Raw genomic sequence first — 24,243 nt, 5'->3', positions numbered from 1 at the left:
GAAAATCCCATGGGTGGCGGAGCCTGGTAGGTTACCTTCCATGGGGTTGCAAAGAGTCGGACACGACTGAGCGAGACCTCCTCCAGTATTTTCTAGAAGTTTTGTAATGTTGTATTTATGTTTAAGTTAATTTTTAAGTATTTTAAGTAAGTTTTAATTAATTAAAATTACAATAATATAAATAATAAAAAATAAAAGAATGAAATAAAATTTTAAATACATAAGTTAATTTTTAAAATTTTGAGTTAATGTAGGATATATATTAAAGGACTCTCTTTTTTTTTCTTGGTTGGTAGATGTTTAATTACTCCTGTATCATTTGTTGAAAAGATTATCTTTTCTCCATTGAGTTGTTTTTGTATCTTTGTCAAAAATCAATGAGGCACATATGTGTGGGTCTATTTTGATATTTCCTGTTCTGTTTCATTGATTGATGTGTCTGTTCCTTCACCAATGTCACACAGTCTTGATTGTCATCAAATAGTAATCTAATATTGTATTTGTTATTAACATATTATATATATATAATATTATACGTAATATTAAGAAATATACTATTATAGAGTGAGTTTTGAAATTGGATAATTCTTCACAATATATTTTTCCAACATTGTTTTAAGTATTTTAGTTCCTTTGCAAGTCCATATGAAGTCTGGAATAAGTTTATCTGTTTCTACAAAGAAACTCTTGCTGGGATTTTGATAGAGGATTATACTAAACCTATATTTCAATTTGGGAAGAACTGACATCTCAACTGTGTTGAGGCTTAGAATCTGTGAATGGGTGTTTCTTCTAGTCTCTTCGATTTCTCTCCTCAGCATTTGTATAATCTTCAGTATACAAGATTTTTACATTTATTTTTAGAGCTATACCGAAGTATATCATTTTGAGTGATTTTCGTTAACATTGTATTTGTATTTTTATCTTTCATCTTCTTTTTTCCAATACTTTGTTACCCTAGCTAGAATAGAACTTGCATGTTAAGTTGGATAAGAATAGTGAGAGTGAACAGTCTTACCTTATTGCTGATTTTAGGGAACAGCATTTTGTCTTTTCCTTTAAGCATAATGTTGACTGTAGGATTTTTTTTTGGTAGAAGATCTTCATCAAATTGAGGAAATTTCCTTTATTCCTAGTTGTAAGAGCATTTTCAATCATGAATGGTGGCTGATGTTTTCAAATGCTTATTCAACACCCATTTATAAATTTATGTGATTTTTTTAGCCTGTTAATATGATATATTATATTCATTTTAGAATATTGAACTAGCCTTGCACCTCTGGAATAAACCTCTACTGTTGTAGTATATAAGTCCTTTTATATGTTGCTAAATTCTATTTGTTATTTTTTTATTAAGAATTTTGAAGTCTATTTTCTGAAGGGATATTGGTCTATCACTTTTTTCCTATTGTCTTTGTCTGGTTTTGTTATCAAGATGATAGTAGTTTCAAAAAATAAATTGGAAATTGCTCCCTTTTTATTTTCTCAAAAAATGTGTAGAAATTGTATTAAATCTGCTTTAAATATTTGTTAGAATTATTCAGTATAACTGTCTAAGCCCTTAGATTTCTTTTTGAGGGAGTTTTTAATTATGAAGGCAATTTTTAAATATAGCTGTAGGCCTATTCAAATGATCTAATTTATATTGAGTGAGTTGTAATTTATGTTTTTGGAGAATTGGTCCATTTTATCTAATTTGTCTAGGTTCTGTGTTTGTAGTTTTTCATTGTTGTTTTTAGATATCTACAAGGTTCTGTAGTGATAATGTCCTATTTCATTGCAGAAACTGAATGCAATTGCAAAACCTCTCTTTTTCCGTCAGTCTTGCTGGAGGTTTGCCCAGTTATCTTCTGTTATCTTTTCCTTATTAGTTTCTAGTTTGATTCTATTGCAGTCAGAAAACATATAAGGTATTATTTCACTTATTCTTAATTTGTTCACATTTGCTTTATGGATCAGGATATGGTCTGTCCTGATATATGTTTTGGGGGACTCGAAAATAATGTATATTCTTCTACTGTTTGATGAGGTGCTCTAAAAATGTCAATTAGACTGTGTTGTTTGATGATGATGAATTCTGTATCTGTCCTAATTCTCCATCTAGTTGTTTTAACAATTGTTGAAAGAGGTGTGTTGAAGTCTACAACTATAATCATGGGTTTGTCTGTTTTTCTCTTCTGTTTTGCCAGTTTTCATGCTATACAATTTGCATCTCTTCTCTTTGGTATATACACACTCAGGGTTGCTATGTCTTTTTTTAAAGCATTTTATGATGTTTGTCTCTGGGAATTTTATTGAAGTCTTTTGTTTTTTATATTAAGAAATGTCATTTTCTTTGACTAATGTTTGCATGATATATGTTGTGTCCATCATTTTACTTTCAAGCTGTGTATGTTATTAGGTATGAATTGAGTTCCTTGTGGATAGCATTTAACTAAGCTGTGATTTTTTTTTTCCACTCCATTATGTAGATCTCTGCACTTTAATTGGTGTATTCAGACAATTTACATTTAATTTATTTATATATATGTTATGGTTTAAACTTGACATTTTGTCCTTTATTTTCTGTATTTTATTGCTCCTACCTTCCTGTGGGTTACTTGAACAATTTTTAGAATTTTTACTTACCTAGTGTTTTTCTGCATATCTGTTTGTGCATTTCTTGTGGTTGTTTTATATATTAAATTATATATACATAGCTTATCACAGTCCACTAGTGTCTTCATTTTGCCAATTCAAATGAAGTACGTAAATTTTACTTGCTTTTTGGTACCTTTATCCTTAACCATTTATAATATAATTATTTTGAATATTCTTCTACCTGCATTTAGAATCACATCAGACAGTGATAAATTTTTATTTTCACCATCAATCATAACTTAGAGAATTCCAAATAAGGAAAGTCTATTATTTTTACTCATATTTTTGTTACTGGATTCTTTCTTCCTATCTAAAGTTGTTCCAAGTTTCTTCTTTTATCATTTCCTTTCTGTTTAAGACAACTTCCTGAACCATTCTTTTAGGGTAGATTTACTGTTGAAAATTATCTTAGTGTCCCTCTGTCAGATACTGGTTTGATTTGCCCATCATTCCTAGAGGATATTTTCCATAGATACAGGATTCTGGGTTAACAGTTCTTTTCTTTCAGCCATTAAAAATGTTGTTCCCTTCATCCTGCCACCACGGTTTCTGATGAGAAACTCACTTGTCAGAAATTTATTTTTTCCTTTATACATAAGGTCATGTTTTTCTCTTGTTGCTTTCAACGTTTTTTTCTTTGTCTTTAGTTTTCAGAGGTTTGACTAAGATGTGTTTTGGTGTGGATTTCTTTGGGTATTTCCTGCTTGTGGTTTGATAATCTTCTTAAATCTGTGTGACTTCTGCTAAATTTGGGGAGTTTCCAGTCATTAATTCTTTGAGCATATTTTATACATTGTCCTCTATATCCTTTCTTTCTGGGATTTCAGTGGCATAAATATTTTTTCTTTTCTTATAGTTCCATAGTTGCATAAGTCTCTGTTACCTGATTTTTTTTTTCAAGTGTATTTTCTCTGTGTGGTTCAGGTTAGGTGATTTCTTTTGTTCTAGCTTCCAGTTCACTGATTCTTTCCTTTGCCCCCTCCGTTTGTTTTTTACTTCAGCTATTGTATGTTCCGGGCTTCCCAGGTGGTACTGATGCACCAACCACTTGCCAGTGCAGGAGACGTAAGAGACGTGGGTTCCATCCCTGGGTCAGAGAGAGCCCCTGGAGGAGGGCACAGCAGCCCACTCCAGTGTTCTTGCCTGGAGAATCCCATGGACAGAGGAGGCTGCAGTCCGTAGGGTCGCAAAGAGTCAGACACAACTGAGGCGACTTAATGCACACCATTGTATTTCCTAGTTCAAAAATTTCCATGTGATTATTTTTATATCTTCCATTTATTTGCTAAGACTTTTATTCTTTTAAGTTTACTTCAACCATGTTCATAATTGCTCACTGAGGCATTCTCATGATGGCTACTTTAGAATCTTTGCATGGCCACTGTGGTATCTCTGTCATCTTGGTGTTCATGTGCACTGATTGTCTTTTTACATTCAGCTTGAGATCATCCTGCTTCTCTCTGTGCCAAATCTTTCCAACTGAAGCCTGGACATGTGGATGTCATGAGTCTCTGGGTCTTATTTGAACCTTCCGTTTAAGCTAGCTTCCTCTGACACTAATCCAACAGTAAAGAGGGGGTACACTGCCAGGTATAGGTAGAAGTACAGGCAGCCTGTGGCCACCCCTGACGCCTAACTTTTTGCTGCAGGGAGGGGGGCAAGTGTTCCTCTTCCCCAGCAGGCCTCCACTGATACCTTCCTGGCCGGGGAAATTTGGAGTGGTTTTTTTAACTGCTCCCTTTATGGCCTTTTCTGGCCTACAGGTTGAGGGGTGGTGGGGTTGCCTTGTGACTGCTGGGCAATCTCTAACGTCCTGACTCTCCACTATGTATCCTTTGTCTGACATCACCTTAGCGGAGGGAAGAAGCTTGAGTCATTACTTTTGGGTTGGGATGGGTGTTCAGCCTCTCTCTGAGTCTCCATTGAGACTGTATTTGGGAAGAAGAGTCCTCATTATTCCCTGACAAAGATGAAAGTCCAAATTTCCTACTCAGACATTCCTACACTGCCCTGGGGTTAGCAGGGAGGAGTTGTTTGGGGGTACTTTGTTCTAGCCTCACAAGTTTGGCACTAGCCCCCGCCCCCCCGGCTCTGCCTTTGCAGGCCTGGGGTGGGTGTATGGCATTTGATGAAAGCAAAATGGTATTGTCCCTGTGCTTTCTATCTTTTCAGCCTGCTGCTTTCCTAGTTTTGGCTAGAGAGAACAAGTTTTTGTTGGGAAATTTCGGGAATATACCAATTGGTGTCTCTGGGTTGCAGGCTTTTTCAGCTTCGCGTTTTGGATGTATGAGGCAAAATTAAAATGCGGGGAACTCACCACCAGTTGTCCCTTCAGTCCTAGGGTCCCTAGTTGGACTGTATTTTCTCCATCTTTCAGTCTTTTTACCTTTGTTTTACAAATAATGTCCAGATTTTTTCATTGTACCTAGCAGAAGGATTTAGGATAAACGACTCCATCTGCCTGGAAGTGAATATCTGCCACATCTTCTATTTTTGTTTTTAAAGTTGAGATGACAATATATACGTTTCAAATTAGGTTCTTTAAGGAATCAGGCAGAATTGTAAAAACGTTCTAATTGTATTTTCCATTAAAAGGAGTAAATTTTAAATAGCAGATGATAAAGTATCTCTATCTATAAGCTATTTTTTATATCCATTTCATTCCACTTTCCTATTCCTATCACTTTGTTTCTTGATTGGCAATAATGCTCCTTTAGGAGGATCTACAACACTTCTGTTCAGATGTGAGCTTTTCTCACTTAAAAGTTCTTACCAGAAGATTCCTACTTGGGGGCATGCCCATTTGATTCATTGCTGTACCCCTTTGTCTACCACAAGGCCTGGCCATATAATACTACTTAATAATATCTACTGAATAAATGAATGAGAACTCAAAATTTAACTATTTTCTTTCTATGAGGGCTTGTCTACTTTCTTCTTACTATGCTGAAGCATGGGGCACATGTGTCTGCCGGCTCAATTCTCCATCGGACACTCTAAAGCATGTGCTTAGGACATTTGCAAAATTTGTCCAGAATTTTGCAATCTAGAAAAAAGTATTTTTAAATTCAGCACATGTAAGCTTTTGTTTTATGGTTTACAATTGTTTGTGTTCTGAATTACAAACGAGGAGGACACCAGAATTGTTCCCATGCATGTGTGTGTACATGTTCATTCCTACGATTCCTTAAGAAAGTGACCCAAAGACCATGACTCAAAAAAATGCACTAGATCCCTTGTTTGTTTGTTTGTTTTTTGATGGTTTTCTTTTATTAGGCAAGTCATGGTTTGATTATTATTTAAAATATTTTGCAGGTATTGTGCAGTGTGTGTGGCGGTGGCGGGGGGGCGTTGTGTACATGGAGAAGGGATAGCATTGGCCCATAGTTTTGTAAGGCACCGAATATAATTTAAAAATGTTGGTAACAGAGTTCTAAAGATCCTCTCATTAATTGAAAAATTGAAACACTTTTAAATGCAGGTAAAAGAACATGATTCTTTTCAGTACTACTGAGTATGTTTGGTTTAAATACTAATAAGACTTGCTTTCCTGCTTGGCTTTAGATTCTGCTTAAGGAAATGGTGAAAGATTTAATTCACTGTACTTTTGTTAGAAAGTATGGAAATGTTTGTCCACGGGAACTTTCGTCGCCACTAGATTGGAAATTCATGGGGGAGAGGGAACCATTTCATTTTATTGCCTAAGAGCTGTTGATATATTTCCTGCATCTTTCAAAGGTATCTTTCATGCCACACAGGAAAACTGTAGCTGGTGAAGGAACAGAAAGCGCACTCCTCACATGAGTCAGACTCGGCAAACTTGCACAGCAGCTGGACTAGGTGCTGTGGAGGATTATCACAGGACCCAGTTGCAGTGGTCTGTGTGGTCGGAGAGACAACTGGCTCCCTCAGGGGACCACTTTGATGGAGAGAGCGGCAGTAACGCATTCCCACTGTTGCTAGTGGATTTTGCGACCATGTAGTATAAAACTGGTGCCAGATAAAATCAGAAAGTAATAAAAAGCAAGACGAAACTCAGAAATTTTAAGTCTTCACGTAAGGGACTGAAACAAATGTCCTGGGCTTGTTGCATGCACTCATAAGGAAAAAGGAGCCTGAGGAAGGGATGTCTTTAACTCGGAAAACTTGCAGAGACTTCAGTCTTTTCATTTGAGAACCATTTGGGTGTGTTGTGAAATAAAGTTGCAGAGTAGGCATGTTCAGACCTTTATTTGCTACATTTAGTAGGAAAGATTTCCCCCCCTCCCTCTTAACTACAAGAAGCCAGAGTTTTCCGTGCAAACTGAAGCAGGCGTTGCAAGAATCAGATTCACTTTGGACGACTCTTCACATTCCAAGTCATCATTGCATTAGGCAGCACAATTCCATCTCTGGTTGATGGGCAGAAAAAGTGGGCAGCTTGCCAGGTAGACGTTTCCATGACTCCCAGCCCCCAAAGGTGATGCGTTTTTCAGCTAATTCAATGAAGAGTGGGCTGAACTTTGGGTCTAAACGAGACAATAGCTGCCTTCGCAGTATCAGCAGAATGGTTGATGGGAATGCACTCTACATTTGGCAGAGGATCATGTGACCTTACGACTGAGATTTTGTGATGGTGCCAACGGAGACTTGGAAAGCAGGAACCGTCCTGACTTTTTTCTTCTTTTTTAGCATGGCTCAGAAAATGGTGGATCTTAATACTTGACTTTAGCCAGACTCAGCAAGCGACTGAGCTTTGAAGCACAACTTCGCCTTTATTCTGGGTTTTTGGCAGGCCACCAGGAGGCTGTCCCTTTCACGCCTGATAAATTCTGCTGCTTATCTCTAAATGGGGGTGGTGGGGGGAGAAAGAAAGAACATATAAACAGAATATTGAGGCATAACAAGTGAATCCTAAAATTGTATGTGCTTTTTGTTTTTTGCCTTTTCTTACTGCTGATTCTTTTTTTTTTTTTTTTTTTTTTAATGTTAATACCCTTTTTGCTTGCTGAAGAATCCAAGTAGGTTTTTTTTTTGGTTTGTACTGAACAGGCATTTGAACTGGGCAAACAGGACGGCAGCAGCAGTGAGCGTGAGATCATTGCAGCAGTGTAGCAAACTGGCACCCTGCCTTCTCACCCTTTTGGTTCAGGAGACAAACGTGTGCAATCCTCATTTCTAAAGTCAGCAGAGCCTGGAAGGATTCCTGGTCTCTCCCACCTTCTACCATTCTTCTGCCAGGGACGGCAAGGATTGGTGCAGCTTCTGCGCAGCGCTTTGTGCCTGCAATACCGAGAAGGAAGAAAAAGAAGACAAGCACCCTGGTCCTCTTTTTTTCCCAAGAAATAACAGGAGGCATGAAGAAAAAATCTGAGTTTGTCCTATTCCATGCAACAGTGCTGAAAAAGAGAGAGAGAGAGAGAGAGATGCTCCTGCTCAAAAACAAAAACAAACAAACAAAAATCCAAACCAAAACAAACTAAAAAAAAAAGCAAACATTGGCTTGTATTTAACTACAGAGACATCGCGCTTTGTAAAGCAGCTTTGTAAGGCAGCATAAGCAAATGAGCCTTCTGTATTTGTATTATTGCAAAAATATGGCATAATAAGCAATTTATTGCACTTGGTGAAATCGCACCTTTCGTATCAGGTATAACTTTTTTTGTTGTTGTTTCTTTTTAAGTCTACTGTTCTATGAAAGGGGGTCCTTGCACTTTCAGTTTACTCTTGTAACTCATCTCCCACTTTATTCTTATTAACTTCTTCCTTTTGCTCTCTTGCTCTAATCCTGAGTAGAATAGAAACTTTAGCAAAACTAGAAAAATCTCTATGAAAAAGACGGTACCTGTTTTAGTTTCTGTTATACATAGAAGCTTTGGAAAAGTATTAATATGTTATCTGTGCTTTTTGTGTACAGTATTACTTTTTGCTGTCTAAGAAAAGTGAACATTTAGCCCTAGGTGGTAAAGAAACTAAATCTTTCCTGTGATGTGACTCATAATTTGAAATATGAAAGAAGAAACTTTTTGAACTCCTAAAACAGGGTTGTATTCGAATGTGTATTAAAATTCTCTAATAAGTGAAATTTAGTTTGAGGGAAGTTATATTTAATTTACTTACCAAGATTTCATGTGACGAAAATAAGGATGAAAAGATCATCCTTAGCATCTGTTCTCAGTTGCTAAGTAGAAAAAGGGCTTGTTCCACAATAATACTGACTTTTAAAATATATTTAAAAGAAGCATTTGTCTTAGAGCTGTTAGAAATATCAATTAGGTACTTTAGTTGAAAAAGTACACACAAACTTGTTTTACATTTAAAGCAATGTAATGGCTCAGCATATAAATGCATTGCATTCTAATTATTTTGTCTGTTTGTAGTAGTAAATTGCTGAGCAATTTAAGCATTTTATAACAAAAACCTAGTTTTGCCTAGTTCAGTGGGAAAGGATTAGCCAATGTATTGCACCTATTTTAATTTTTATTAAAACTGTTTCTAAACATGTTTTAAAATTGTTAAAGAAAAAGAATGCTTTTGAAATATAGAGCGTATATAAAGACTATAATTTGCACATGAAGAATTGATGCTATAATATTTTCCATGAAAAGAATAAACTTCAAGCAAACTGTTTGTGCTTTTAAAATCGTATTTTATTATAATAGAAATATATAGGGTAAACAATGAAAAATAGTACAGAGGTGATGAATTCTACCTTCTGTTTTGTCATTATACAAAGAATTGTGGGAAATTACAAATACCCTATACACTGATAACATTCAAATAAAATGTTTTATTAAGTTTATTGGTTATTGTTCACTAATTATTTAAAAAATAGCTCTTGTTCCTTTATGCTGCCTCAGCTAATGAAACATCAACTTTCACAGGCTTAATTAACATTTATAAACCTGTTTTCATGTTTCAAGATCCTTTAGTTGAAAAACATTATTTTAAATGTTATTTTTAGGAGCCATTAATCTCTACACTCTTAATTATCTTATTAAGCTCCATGCCAAATCCAAATCTCTTTTCAGCTTTCACTAGTTCATTGTGCAAAACCTAGTCGCTTCTTTAACAGCCTTGCCTCCTTTCACTTTCAAAACTGTTACTGTGAAAACAGCACCAACCAAAATGAATGCATAAATGCAAACTATGAAACCACATTATATGTCATATGAGTAGCCTTGGGTGGGGCTCCATGAGTCTTCCAAGCCTTTAAAAAAAAAAAAAACTTTAAAAGGTTTTGCCCATTTTGGTATTGTGTTTTCTTCTCGATCGACTACCTTCATTTCCACCATACACCCAGATGCTTCTCCTAGACAGCAGTTGTCTGACATTTCTCCTTTGTGGTTGTTTTAGGGAAAAACTTAAAGTGGATATGAGAAGTGAAGAAAGTGATCATAGGAGAAAATCATCTCAGGTAAAAATAAAAAACAAAAGAGCAATTAATATTTAATATTTTTAAAGAAAAAATAGTTTTGACTGTTTAATTATAAGAATATGTTTCATACTCTTTATGGATTTAGCTGTTGAAATTGTCACTGATGATTTGAGAGTTTATAATACTACCTACCTTTTTGAAAAATTTTTGTCTCAGTCCGGGATCAACGTACAGTTTGGGTCCCTTTGAATATACATCTAAATATCCATTCCTATAATATAGGTGAAATACAGTTGAATAGAAAGTAATTTAGGAAAAAGACAATATATTTTGTCATTTGTCACACCATATAAAAGGAAGTGAAATCTGGGGAAAGGGAATGAAGTTCTGCTCTATTTTAATGATCTACTAAGAGAATGAAACCAAAATATGCATTCTTATGGTTAAGAGAAAACTCAAAACAAATGTTGCTTTTATTTCATGTCTAAATTTATGAATATATGTGGAAATATTTTTTTCTACATTTGAATATCTGACTGTTGATTTTCTACTATAGTTTTTAATAACATGGGAATAATTAGAAAACAAAAAATAGTAAAAATTATGTAGACCACATTATCTATAACCTATAAAAAAACATTCTATTTTATTTCAAAACATGCAAAAACACTAATTAATTTTTATGCAGTACTATTAGTTTTCACAATGAAGATATAATTGAACATGCTAAATATTGTGGATATAAGTGAAACGATTAATAATGTACAACTTATCATTTTGTTGCCGTTGAGTTGGGAGTTTTAAGAAATGTGTACGTGTGTGGCTTTATGTTTACTCTTTGTGTGTTTGCTTATTGTTTTGTGATTTAAAAATTTTTTAATAACGATTTATTTTTGCCCAACCTGTTGACCAGATGAGAGTAGTATGTAGCCATATCGGATGTTTTAAGTACATATTTTTTGAAAAGTAAATTTCAATATATTGTGTTTAAGGGACAAGTATCCTCTTTCATGCAGTTGATCTGGAGTATAAATGTTGGTGCGCAGTAGTAATAATAATGCTATTAATGTATCATTAATGTTTGTTTTCTGATATTAATTTACCCAAATATTGTTCATTTAACTGTAGACACATATGTATATTTAAGAATTTAAATAACTTCCTGTGCTCTTTGTGTAATCAACAAAATCTTACTTGTTTTATGAGAAAGTTACAATATTACCAGTTCCTTTAAACCACTAACTGAGGTTTTATGAGTTAAAACAAGCTGTCTAGCTCTAACACAATTAGCTTAATAGTTAATTTGGTCTTAATTATAGGCTCGTAATACTATATTCATGCCTCACAATTACATAATTCACGAATGCACATATGGATTCTTTTTTATTTTCTTTTAAAATTCATCGTTAATTAGGATAGTCTAATTCCAAAATATTCATTCTTAAAACAAAAGTAATCTGTGAAAAACCTTTCACTATACTGTTTTCAAAATTCTCATGTATATAACTTGTATTTAGTGTAGAATATTTATGAAGGCCTTTAAATGGAAGTATGCATCCCTAGAGCATTTCAGCATTTAAATATTTATGCTAAAGTCTTGATATTATTATTTTGGTCTCCTAATTTCATCAGATATTTACAACAAATCCTGCATTATTAGGGAGCCCACGTGAGACGTTGCCCATTGGCATAAACCCGTAGATCCGATCTTGTGGTGAAGTGGACCGCACAAGCTCGCTTCTATGGGTCTGTGTCAGTGTGGTAATCTGACAAAATGCAATATACATTGATGTTAAATAATATTTCAGTCAAACTCCTGTTAAACTCCAGTTGTTTACTGTTTATACTTACATATATATAAATCCTCACCTGTCTTTTGAGGCAGGCCTCAGTTGTTGACGACTTGAGAAGACTCAGCACAGTCATTGAAGTTTAAATCGAAGTATAATAAATTATTTTTAAAACTTGAATTTTGTTTATATAGCAAGGTTTGAACCAATATCTGCATAGATTCTGTTCAGAAACTTCTGTTCACATTCCAGTCGTTAGTGCACTTCATTAACTTCAATTAGAAAATTAAAGGCTGTGAACTGATGTGTCACTGTTGAACCTATTTCTCTTTAAAAATGAAGCTGAATTGCTATTGACTTTTAATATTATTAATTGCTAGTGGAATTATGCCATGAGAGATGTCAGAAGGTGTTTTATATGACCTTTGCTGGAAACTGAAGAAGTTAGGATAGTCCTAGTAGACACAGATTCAGTTTATCAGTAAAATGTTAGGATTATGTATATAATTATGTAGTTATATCTACATCCTTGCCAAGTCCTTAGGTCTATGGCTGCCATATTTGGAGGAGCTGACTGAAGATATGATAAGGAGTTTGAAGCAACACTGGAAGCTGTGTGCATCCGGGTTGAGGTAGTAGGTTGTATGGTTTAGAGTTACACCCTGGGAGTTAACTGTACAACCTTCTAGCTTTCCTTGGAGCACACTTGAGCCATCGAGGAATTCTTCATCATTTTAATCTGACTGAGTCAATTTCTGTGCAAGAAGGTTATGTGTCATGAGTATTATAGATAATTAAAGTTATCTTTTATCTGTAAGCATGAGATTATTGTATTTGCATCTGCTTATAAACTGACAAGATGGTATTTCTGATAGGTTGTTACTCTATAATTAAACATATTTAAGAATGGGGGAGTAGTGACTTATACTGCATAAATATTGCAGCTTTCATCATCCATAGATTCACAAAATTTGGCATTTAATTTTGCAAACCTGACATTGGTCTTCGTTTTTATTGGCTACTTGAACACTGTAGTGTTCAAAAAAAAGTCTGCTACTGTCAATGACTTTCACAGCACATTGTCTGAGTCTTTCTTATGACACATCACTTTCTCCCTTATGTTACAGCTATCTATGTGGTTGTTTATTTTTTCCATACTAGACTGTAAGCCCCTTGAGGGCAAAGTCCATGCCGTATTTTTCATTGTATCCCCTGCGATTCCTTACACATAATAAGGTCTATTTATTTATTTATTGGATGAATGAATGAGTGGAGTGGAAGATCTCTCTCCCTGTGATGAATTTCTATTGAATATTTGAATGAATTACAACAGCGGCCATAAATATGAGGGGTTTTCTTAATTATTATTTGTCTTAAAGCATACCTAAATTTAGTTCAGAGAGTGCTGTGCATCGGTAATATAGTTGACTTGTTTATGGACTGTGTTGAGTATGTCTACTTATCATAGACATACAATTTAATTTAGGACTGCTTTTTCCCTAGAATAAAAACAGTGGGCCATGTTAATTTATATTAATAAGTTCATTGTAGTTTATAATCCTAAATTTTGCTTATGTATGTTTCTTTTGACTTTTTAAATTCCTTGATTTCCAGATGAATAATTTTCCTTTTAGCATAAGTCTTATAAACCAGCTTTTTGTATTCTGTATACTTTCCTTACCATTTACCTTTTATTTTTGTACAACTTTAACTGTTGAGTAAACAGGAACAACTAAACCAGAAATACATTAAGAAATTAATAACAAGTATATGAAGTATAATTTGAGGATTAAATTTTTGTTTGAAGGAAAGGCACCTACAATATTCTCTCTGTACAAAGCAAATTGGTCTCTTTTGGAGTCCATTAGCTGTGTGCCTACTTTACTGACAGTGAATGTTATAATTTATATAGATCATTTTTCAGCCACAGGATTAAATAACTGTAGATATTATAACTTATTTAAACTCCCAGCATGAAACATTGAATACATAAGAAAATGTTTTAGATACAATTATCTGTTAAGAACCATAAGATCCTAGCTATGTGGTGATGAGCTTTCTATAGAACACTCTGGCATGCCCATGTCTCAGAATCTAGAATTTACGAACAATGGAGGTGAAGAAGTAACATTGTAATCCCCAAGGGTAAGAACACGTGAGACTTAGAAGGTTGAAGACCAGTAATTTCAAGCATAATTGTTTGGCTGGTATGCAGAAGTCAAAAACTAGTAGTCCCTAAGAAAGAAAAGTCTTTTCGAAGACTAATCAAGAGAATATGAGCAAGGGTCAGGATACACAGACAAGAGTGAGAAAGAGAGTTTGGAAGAAACAGACAACTGATTTGTAAACGATTACATCTTTATAAGTTTAACTCTTGAGAATGTAGTTCCTCTTCATGTTGTTGTTCAGACACTAAGTTGTGTCCGACTCTTTGTGACCCTGTGTGTGTATATGTGTGTATAGCCCAATACTCTGTACAGATTTGGAGAAAAGTCATGTACACATTAAGGGCCAAACACAATACTATTTCCAATAACACTGTTTCTGTGCAGTGCAATAGTTAAGTATACAGCAGAAGTCAACTATGATATGCAGTTTAAGGATAATCTTACAAAAATACTATGACAGATGCACAGAATATCTAAAGCGAACAGTATGAAAGAATAACTGAAAAAATGATAATGATGTAGCTATGATCCATTGTGTTGGTCTTGCAGAAATCATAACGAGTCTGCAGGGCAGAGGATGTAATTAGCCTCAGTGAAGAAAATAAAGAGACTGCTACTTGAGAGAATTATGTTTTCATTAGTGATTAATAGTAAAATTTTCTTCCAGATCCTTTATTTCTGTGGAAAAAAAATGGCAAAGAAATATACAAATTGACAAGATTATTTTTTGAAGAAACTAATTTTCAGGGTCCATATCTAGAGATAGTTAAATTATGACTAAGAAACCATGGAGAAACATTGTATATTTAGAAACAGCATTCAGCTGGGGGACAACTATGCAGATTCACATAATTTCTTTCTGAATTTTAAGTGGTCAAGTTTTACTCCATTCTAACCTTTTCACATTTGGTAACAAAGGAAGTGTGAAAATTCAGGAAACAAATATCAGCAAATCCTATCTTACTTAACTGTTATCTCTTTTGGTGTTTGGGGACACTAAGTTTAGGTTCATAGTGGCTGATTGACCTTAAATGCTTTGTGAAATGAGGTAGGAAGGAGTGAGAGGAAAGAAAGAAGGGGAGAGGGAGAAAGAAAGAGAAGAAAGGAGGAAAGGAAAGGAAAACCAACTGCAAAGCAATTAACTGAACCTTACCAGAAAAGTCTAATTTAGCTCATAATATGATGAACTAAATTGGCCAAAGTAACTACGAGAGAATCAGATAAATCTCTTGGCAATTGGACTGGGTCTTCTTGAACATGATCCAGCAGTTCATGAACTATGTTATTAGAATAAGTGAGTCACTTTCTGTAAATACTCATTTTGTTTCTCTTTTGCCTATTACCAAATGCTGACTCATGAGCCTAGGTGATTCCCCAGATGATGTGATTCAGGCTTCTGACACCCTGAGCATTTCTAGTTTTTCTTCTCAGATTATAGGAGTCACTCTTGAGGTCACTGATCTTGACCTGTACCCATACCAGCTCCCTAAAAGACCCATAAGGAACACCCATGAAAATCATTAAGTGAAGATTCTGACATAAGCCAGAGAACATTTATTTCTCACTCGTTTACCAGTTCCTATCACCCACTAGTACTTCCAAGCAAACCTACTAATTGACATCATGTTCTTCAAGATCCACGTGTATCACTTCTTCATCCACAAAGCTTTTATTCTTTCTCTAAAAGGGAATTTCTCAGTTTATATATCCCCATAGCCACTGCAGCCTTTTTTCCCCACAGGCTTTTTCTCTAACTTCCTTTAGTAGTATATCCAAGTCTTCCAGGGCACTGTGACAGCTTTGTACCTCCTGCAATGTACATAGTTTTTAAGCTGTTGCATTGAGTTGAACTTTAAAATCATTTATGGGCAATTGAAATCAGACACATCTTAAAATAAACTACGTTTCAGCAGTAAAGCCCTGTGTTATTCAATATATTTCCAGACTCTCCAGAGTATATCATTATGGGATGAGGAGTTTTTTTTGTTTGTTTGTTTTTAACATTGTTGTGATTAACAATCTGTCTGGACTAAACCTATCATATGCCATTGAAGGTTATTTATGAAACTAACTGATTTCTATTATTTATAATACATCTAAGCCCCTTGAGTGCAATAATATGTCTTTCAAATCTAACAACTCTTACCATAGTGCTCAGGTTATAGGATGAATTGTAGAACTCTTTGGTGAATAAATAGAACTTTTAATGAAATAAAAACTTTATGTAATACTGTGAAGTAATTTTATATTTTAGTGGACTTCTCCAAAATGTTTGTTTAGAATTTAAGAGAAATTAGGATTATCACTTTTAACTTCTATGAAATCTATTTGGTGGTGGTTCCTAATTTTTAAGTTGGCGTTGCCTTGTGTGTTCCTTCCTTTGTTCTGTTTTTATATCGGCGCATAGTTGATTGACAATGCTGTTTTAGTGTGCGGCACAGTGATTCAGTTATACATATACATGTATCTATGCTTTTTCAAATTCTTTTTCCCATTTAGGTTATTAGAGAATGTTGAGCAGGATTCCCTGGGCTGTACAATAGGTCTTTGTTAGTTACTTATTTTTAGTAGAGCAGTGTGTACCTGTCAATCCCAAACTCCCAATCTATCCCTCCCCCATCATCCTTCCCCTCTGGTAACCAGAAGATCGTTCTCTGTGAGTCTGTTTCTGTTTTGCAAATAAGCTTATTTGTTTCATTTTTTAGGTTCCACATATAAGCAAAATCATATGGTATTTTACTTTGTCTGATTTACTACATTTAGTATGACACTTTCCGGGTCCGCCCATGTTGCTGCGAATAGTATTATTTCATTCTTTTTAATGGCTGAGCAACATTCTATTGTATATGTGTACCACATCTTCTTTATCCATCCATCTGTCGATGGACATTTACATTGCTTCCTTGTCTTGGCTGTTGTAAACAGTGTTGCAGTGAACATTGGGGTGCAAGCATCCTTTGAACCATGTTTTTGTCAGGACATATGCCCAGGAGTGGGATTGCTGGTATCATACGGTAGCTCTATTTTTATTTTTTAAGGAAATTTGTACTGTTCTCCATATTGGCTGTACCAATTTACATTCCCACCACTTTTCTCCAAACCCGCTCCAACATTTATTTTTTGTAGATTTTTTGATGTTGGCCATTCTGATTGGTATGAAGTGATATCTCATTGTAGTTTTGGTTTGCATTTCTCTAATAATTAGTGATCTTGAGCATCTTCTCATGTGCCTCTTGGCTGTCTTCTTTGGAGAAATGTCTATTAATATTTCGCACTCTAAGCTATGTGGAATGTGTGGGTTAAATACACTACCAATGTTTCTTCCTTGCATCTGTTTCTTTCCTCTTAAATCCTCTTTTCACTCTGAACTATTGGAGCACTTTATTTATGTCAATCATATTCAGCCTTGTATTTCCCCTTACTTTTTATATGTTTAAATAGTAAGTGATAAAGTTAGACTTTAAGCCATATAGTTCATATAAACTTTTACTTGTAGTTGACACTTGAGGAGTACTTGATGGAAAATAAAAGTAAAATCTAGGTATGTAAATGGTGAGAACCTTAGAAATCAACTGGCTTACTTTCCAAGTGACCAAAATGGAGCCCAGAATCTTTAATAATTTTGAAAGGGTCAATCCACTAGTTACAGACGTAGCCCATATTTCTATCCAGATTAGTGAGCTATTCAAGAAAATTAATTTTGATTAACTGTTTGAAATTAAGGCTTTATTTCTGAAAGACTACAAGTAGAACTATCTTCAGATTCAAATATGATAGGTATATAATTAATATTATTTAAAATAAACTCTGTGTCCATTTGATTGTTTCTTTTCAAGTACCAGTGCACTCTGATTCTTCTGAGCATAGAGAGGATTTTACTCTCCAGTTCCACAGTGATAGTTCTCCTTCGTTCAGAATAATTCTCCAGGAAGAGGAGTATGGGCTAGCAGTTGGTGGTGTATCTTAAATGAAAAGGAAAGAAACTCTGAGCGCGTGCACACACATGCACACACATACACACACATGTGCACACATGAACTGGTTAACCTCTTAGCATTGTTTTGCTTAGGAGAATGGAAGTTAATATGAAATGGTAGCCATAACTAAGTCCAGCTTCAGAACTAAATTACTTATGCCCCGATGATATATGCAATATATCATTATGTAAAACATCTTACCAGGAGTCATGAATTTAAATAACTTCAAGGTCTTGGCTGTATAATAAGCCAGACTTAAAGACAAGAGGAAGAAACTGGGCACTGTGGTAGACTAAAGAAGGCCTGCTTACTTACCAGATATTGCAACGTGATTTTATCCATCAATCTAAATTTGGCTCCCAGAGGCAGCCAGTTCTCCATCTTTGGTATGAAGTCATCAAACAATAAGCCAAACTTGCAATCAATCTGTTTTTTTTTTTTTTTTTTTTTAATGAATTTAGCCACATCTTTTCTTATGGTTGAACTGGATAATTTGGAGTATCTTTGGTACTTTCAGGTCATTCTAAGGTGTATAAAAATGGTACATTATTGCACACTTACATGCTTCTACTGTTACTTCAAATAGACATGTATGATTCCTGACAGTCTAAATATTTCTTTGAATGTAATTGACTAATGAAAAATAGTCATTGGTCAAGCAGAAACTACTGATTATTTTGAAGCTATTTTAATGAACGAAATGCAGTAGTAGAAATTGTAGTAGTCCTCGTGTGTGGATTTTCATTTGCATCTAAAGCTCGGTGTTCAAAACAATGAGATTCTTACACTTTTTATTTCTCAAGTAATTAATGTTATAGATTGATGGAGAGATAGAAATCTCAAGTCAGAAAAAAAAAATCAAAAGGTTAAATAGAGTGAATAAAGTTAAAGCTGAGTGTTCTTGTCACTGTATAAAGTCTTAGAAACTCAGGCACCTGGGTAGACTTTAAGAGTGAAGTAATAATATTGCTGTTAGTTATATTTTGTGTTATAACTAAAAGACAAGTTATACATAACTCTGGAATTACGTCCGGTCCCTGTCCATAAAGTTTCAATATGATTTAATCCAATAAACTTAAATTTGGCAGATAGGAATGACACAATCAATTGTGAAAATGCCGAGTTTATAGTAATAAAGAAGGCAGGTGTTTGCAGTTTTGCTGTATCTATTTAATACAGTTGGGATGGGTAGTTGATGAGTAAATTCATAAAGCCTTTTAAAGAAACAGTTCTTAAATACATGCATAAAGTACATATTTTGTTTAAATTTTAAAATTTGATAGTGTACTTATTTGCTGGGCTTTTTTTTTTGCCTGTGCAGGGTCTTTGTTGCTGCTCACAGGCTTTCTCTAGTTGCAGCAAGTGAGGGCTTCTCTTTAGATGTGGGCTTCCCATTGCAGTGGCTTCCCTTGTTGCAGAGCATGGGGTCTGGGGTGTGTGGGCTTCAATAGCTGTTGTGCATGGGCTCAGTAGGTGCAGCACAGGGCCTTAGTTATCCCGTGGCATGTGGAATCTTTCTGGATCCCATGTATTGGGATCAAACCTATGTCCCCTGAATTGGCAGGGGGATTCTTAACCAGTGGACCATCAGGGAAGTCCTGACAATGTTTTTAAGTTAGCCAAGAACTATTTCTGAGTTTAGGTTGCTGATTATGGATCTTAGTTTTAGTCATCTTTTTTTTTCCTGTAAATCCCATAATTCATCTTTGATTTCTAATTTTGATTGCTTTATAAATGCCTTTAACTGAAAATCCAATACAAAGAAATTAAAGATAACTTATTTTTCTCTATGATTTTTTTCCCTAATGTTGTCTTACCTCCATTTAATGCTATAGTATTTTTTTAAAGTAATTGAATTTTGTCTTTCCAAAATTTTCAGGTTTATAATACCTCCCATTCTTTTACACTCATATTTAAATTGACTTATATAATATTTAATTAAATTGCACAATTTTATATTAAGCCAACTGGCATAAACTTATTTGGGAATAAACATAAATGATTACCAACAAACATTCACAGCACGGGTGGGAGCAGAAATACTTTAGTGTTCTATAACTTTCTGAGATGATGAAAATGCTTCCTAAACTGTCCAAAACAGTAACCACTAGGCATATGCACCTACTGGGACTGAAGAACTGAATTTTAAATTTAGTTAATGTCAGTTAGTTAACATTTAAATAGCTATATGTGGATAGTAGCTAGTATATTGAACAGCACAGTTTTAGAAAGTACTTTACTTGCTTTTAGCATGCTGGTGACATTTGTTCAAACTGTCACATACTCTGTAAAGTGGTGAATGGCTATGGGTATTTTCTCTGTAGTTGAATTAAGATTTAGGGGAAGAATGGCTAGGGAAACTCGAAGTGGTAGGAGTTCATTTTTGTTTTTAATTTGTTTATTTTGATCCTCTTTGAGTATAGATTTAGTTCAATGGAATTTTAAAACTTTATTTTTAAAAAAAAGTCAAAAAATTAGAAACTACAGAGGTTTGCAGTTTTTTTTTTTTTTTTTTTTCTGAAGCATTTGATCAATACAAATCTAATTAGAAAGTAAATACATAGGTCTCACACTGGCTAAAAAAAAAAAAAGTATTGTTGATTTAAGAACCAGAAATCCATAAGGAGCCATAGAATAAACTTGTTGAGTCTCTGTGCCTTTTGAAAATATTTATAATTCTTTAGAAGTATGCGGATGTGTTTATTTTACTGAAGAAAACGTCCTAGTTCTTGTCAGATTATCATGGGACTCCATGGCTTCCTGAGAAAGTTAAGAATAACTTTGATTATTTGTTTAATACTTTTCAAGGTGCCAGAAGTTAATTAATTAGTACATTCTGGTAGAATTGTAAGCTTTCTCTTACAAGTATTGCAAATCTATCCATCCACATATATATTTCAAATTATAAAGTTTATATATATAATTAAGGTTAAAGTTTTAGTTCAATTAAGGTTAAAGTTTTAGTTCAACTTTGTGTGATAAGTAATCTATATGTAATTTAATTAATAATAATGCATAATTTAATTAGCTAAACCTATGGAACATGGTTGATAAAATTAAGAGAATAGCCTAATTTCTTAGAAAGAGTCAATAAAATTGAATAGCTGAAATCCCTGTCATATTAAATTCGCATGTTCAAGGGTAAATTATTACAAAAGCTCATAAAAATATAGATTTGAACCATCTCTGTTTCCTGTATCAGTGCCTCTATGTATTCTTGCTTATGAATGGGTGAAGTCCATTGAAGGTGGTATATTATGAGTACAATTTATGAAAACTGAATAGACCATTCCCAGTCCTGTACTCAATAAAAGGACTTATCTCACATGAAAATACGGGGTAAAAATAGAAATTTTACTCTAATAGTATCAATCCTCTTTTAAAAGTGAGAAAACCACAGTCAGGTTTATATAGTTTCCTACAATCACATAAATGGTAAATCCTAGAACTGGAAGAAATGCGTCTTGCACCAGAGAAGTTAATTTGAACTACTTTGTTATATGTCTCCAGTGATTGAAGCTTAGCAACTCAGAAGTGGTTAGTACCCACAGTAAAAGTTCGAAAGTCAAATTTGCTCTACTCCCCTTAAAGTGTAAATGCAGCTTCACTATTTGACCTGACCAGCCCTCTTTTGTGTTTCTAGAGACTTCCTGGACCAGTGTTTCTTTCAGTCTAGAGATCCACACAACAAAAGTTCAATGGTTCTTTTCCACTTCTGATTTTGTAAAATACAGAATAGTATAAGGATGCCACACCTACGGTAAAACAATAAATTTACCTCTAACTGAGAATTTATCAGCTCAGTGTGCTAAAAAGTTGATCTAATGGTAAAGAGAAACATGGAATGGTATCTTTCTATTCCGTGAATAATTACTTCTGCTTTTAAAGCCTTCAGAACATTGGAGTACAATAAACCGTACTCTCCAGCTATTTGGGAATAACATTGATATTTGGGAAATAGCTACAGTTGTTCAGATAATAAAGAATCTGCTGCAAGGCAGGAGACCCAGGTTCGATCCCTGGGTCAGGAAGATCCCCTGGAGAAGGAAATGGCAACCCACTCCAGTATTCTTGTCTGGAGAATTCCATGAACAGAGGAGCCTGGCAGGGTACAGTCCATGGGGTCTCAAAGAGTCAGACACAACTGAGTGACCTTCACAGCAACCACACTACCACCCTCGTTTCTTACATCATCTGGTAACGCAGAGAAACTTCCTTTTGCTTTCTTGCTTTTCTAATACTATTAGCTTGACACTTTATTTAACCTTGCCTTGCTCTGAGTTTTAAGATCTTTTACAACAGTCAACTCTATTGCTTGAGGACCTGCAGGTGGATGGGCAAGTGAGGCAGGAGGTGGGTGTAGTTTGAAAAAGTACTCAGTGTTATTCAGATTTTCCATCTGCATCATCACCTGTTCCAGAAGGCATCCATTTTGTGATAGGATTTCAGTGACCTCAGAAAGATCACCCCTGTTCCAGCTTGGGCTTTCATTACATAGTAAACCTAGAGCATGGTTTTTGACTGTTCCCCATTTTCCAGAATAAGGAGCTTGAACTCCAGTCCTGGAGTCTGGCACGCCTGGATTTATAACAAGTCTGAGTCAGGCACCACTGCAAAAGCTGATCTTTTCATCAGTACTGCACGACCTTCATCTGTAAAGTAAAAATTATGATACTGGCACTGCAAGGATTTTGTGAAGATGAAAAGACTTTACGTATATGGCATGTAGCAGGCGTGGTGCCTAGTAGATAATAGGAATTGAAAGAGATATAATTATTATGGTCATCACTATACATGTTAAATAATGCAGAGTAGTTTACTAATTAAACGTCCCACAGATTCAATGCTGTGGGGTTTATCTTTGTCGAGTCAGCCACATTGAGAGGAGTGATTTTCTCTGGGCCCGCCCCCTGGATTCCTGAGCATCCTGGCTTTGCTGATTTAATCGTGGCTTTGCTGATTTAAAAAAGTTACATTTCAGATAGTCTTCTCACTGGCAGATCATTGTAGACAAGAAGTCTCACCTTTTCCTTCTGAGAAAGGAAATAGTCCCTCTTCTACATCTGAAGTTGTCTTTTTGTCTTCTTACTTCGAATACAGGCAGTTTGTCACTACTGTGATAAGTAGTATACATGCCCTAGTTTTCCCATCTGTAAAATAGGGCTGACAATCCTGTCCTATAGTACTTATCCAGACTCTTGAGAAACTAAAAGTATGTAATATGGAATAAAAAGAAAAAAAAAAAAAGCAGCATTCCCACAGATAGAAAATTAACCATTTAAAATTACCTACAGGAAATTTAGGGCTTCCTTGGTGGCTCAGATGGTAAAGAATCTGCCTGCAATGTGGGAGACCTGGGTTCAATCCCTGAGTCGGGAAGATCCCCTGGAGAAGGGAATAGTTAACCACTCCTGTATTCTTTCCTGGAGAATTCCATGGACAGAGGAGCCTGGCAGACTGCAGTCCACGGGGTCGCAAAGAGTCAGACACAATTGAGCTACTAATACACACCCACAGAGGAATTTTTGTAAACAGAATTCCAGGGAAGAAGTAGCAGTCTTCTTAAGCTATTCCTTCCCAAGGAGAAGATGTCTCTCTCAGCACCTCTCCTTGCCACTATCTCTTTTCTCTGTCTCTGTCTGTCTGTCTGTCTCTCTGTGTCTGTCTGTCTCTCACTCCTGCTCTCTCTTTCCTTTTCTCTCTTGTATTGTATCTGCATTACTGCTCAAGAGTTCCTTTCTCAGATCTAAAGTGAAAGTGAAAGTGAAGTCGCTCAGTTGTGTCCAACTCTTTGCAACCCCATGGACTGTAGCCTACGAGGTTCCTCCATCCATGGAATTTTCCAGGCAAGAACGCTGGAGTGGGTTGCCATTTCCTTCTCCAGGGGATCTTCTTGACCCAGGAGTTGAACCCGTGTCTCCCGCATTGCAAGCAGATGCTTTTACCTGTCTAAGTCACCAAGGAAGCTCCAGCCAAGTGCTAAAAGTAAGAATGCTACATTTACTAGATAACTGAATGAATTATTGATTAATTATATTAATTAATGGGCAGTTACAGAAATGTAGACTTTAGTTCATAAGAAATTGGAAAATATTAGCTACAGTGCAATTACTATATGAATAGTTTGCTAATCTTGGTGAGGTTTCCCAAGTGGCTCAGTGGTAAAAGAATCTGCCTGCTGATGCAGGAGACACAAGAGATCCTTGAGTCAGGAAGATCCCCTGAAGAAGGAAATGGCAACCCTCCCTGGTATTCTTATCTGGGAAATCCCATGGACCAAGGAGCCTGGCAGACTACTTTCCATGAAATCG

The 24,243-nt window shown here is 35.2% G+C and overlaps 1 long non-coding RNA gene across 1 annotated transcript in view; it reads left to right on the top strand.

Moving 5' to 3' along the window:
- The window catches only part of LOC133049964 (uncharacterized), a 147,246-nt gene extending 135,339 nt beyond the window's left edge, over window positions 1-11,907 (top strand). The window contains exon 3 of the long non-coding RNA XR_009691500.1: window positions 9,976-11,907. This is a non-coding gene — a long non-coding RNA (uncharacterized LOC133049964). The remainder of the gene's footprint in view (window positions 1-9,975) is intronic.
- Window positions 11,908-24,243: the final 12,336 nt, after the last annotated feature.

Source organism: Dama dama, chromosome 31, assembly GCF_033118175.1.
Source record: "Dama dama isolate Ldn47 chromosome 31, ASM3311817v1, whole genome shotgun sequence".
In the NCBI taxonomy this organism is placed as follows: Eukaryota; Metazoa; Chordata; class Mammalia; order Artiodactyla; family Cervidae; genus Dama; species Dama dama.
This window is presented reverse-complemented; position numbering and strand designations above follow the sequence as displayed.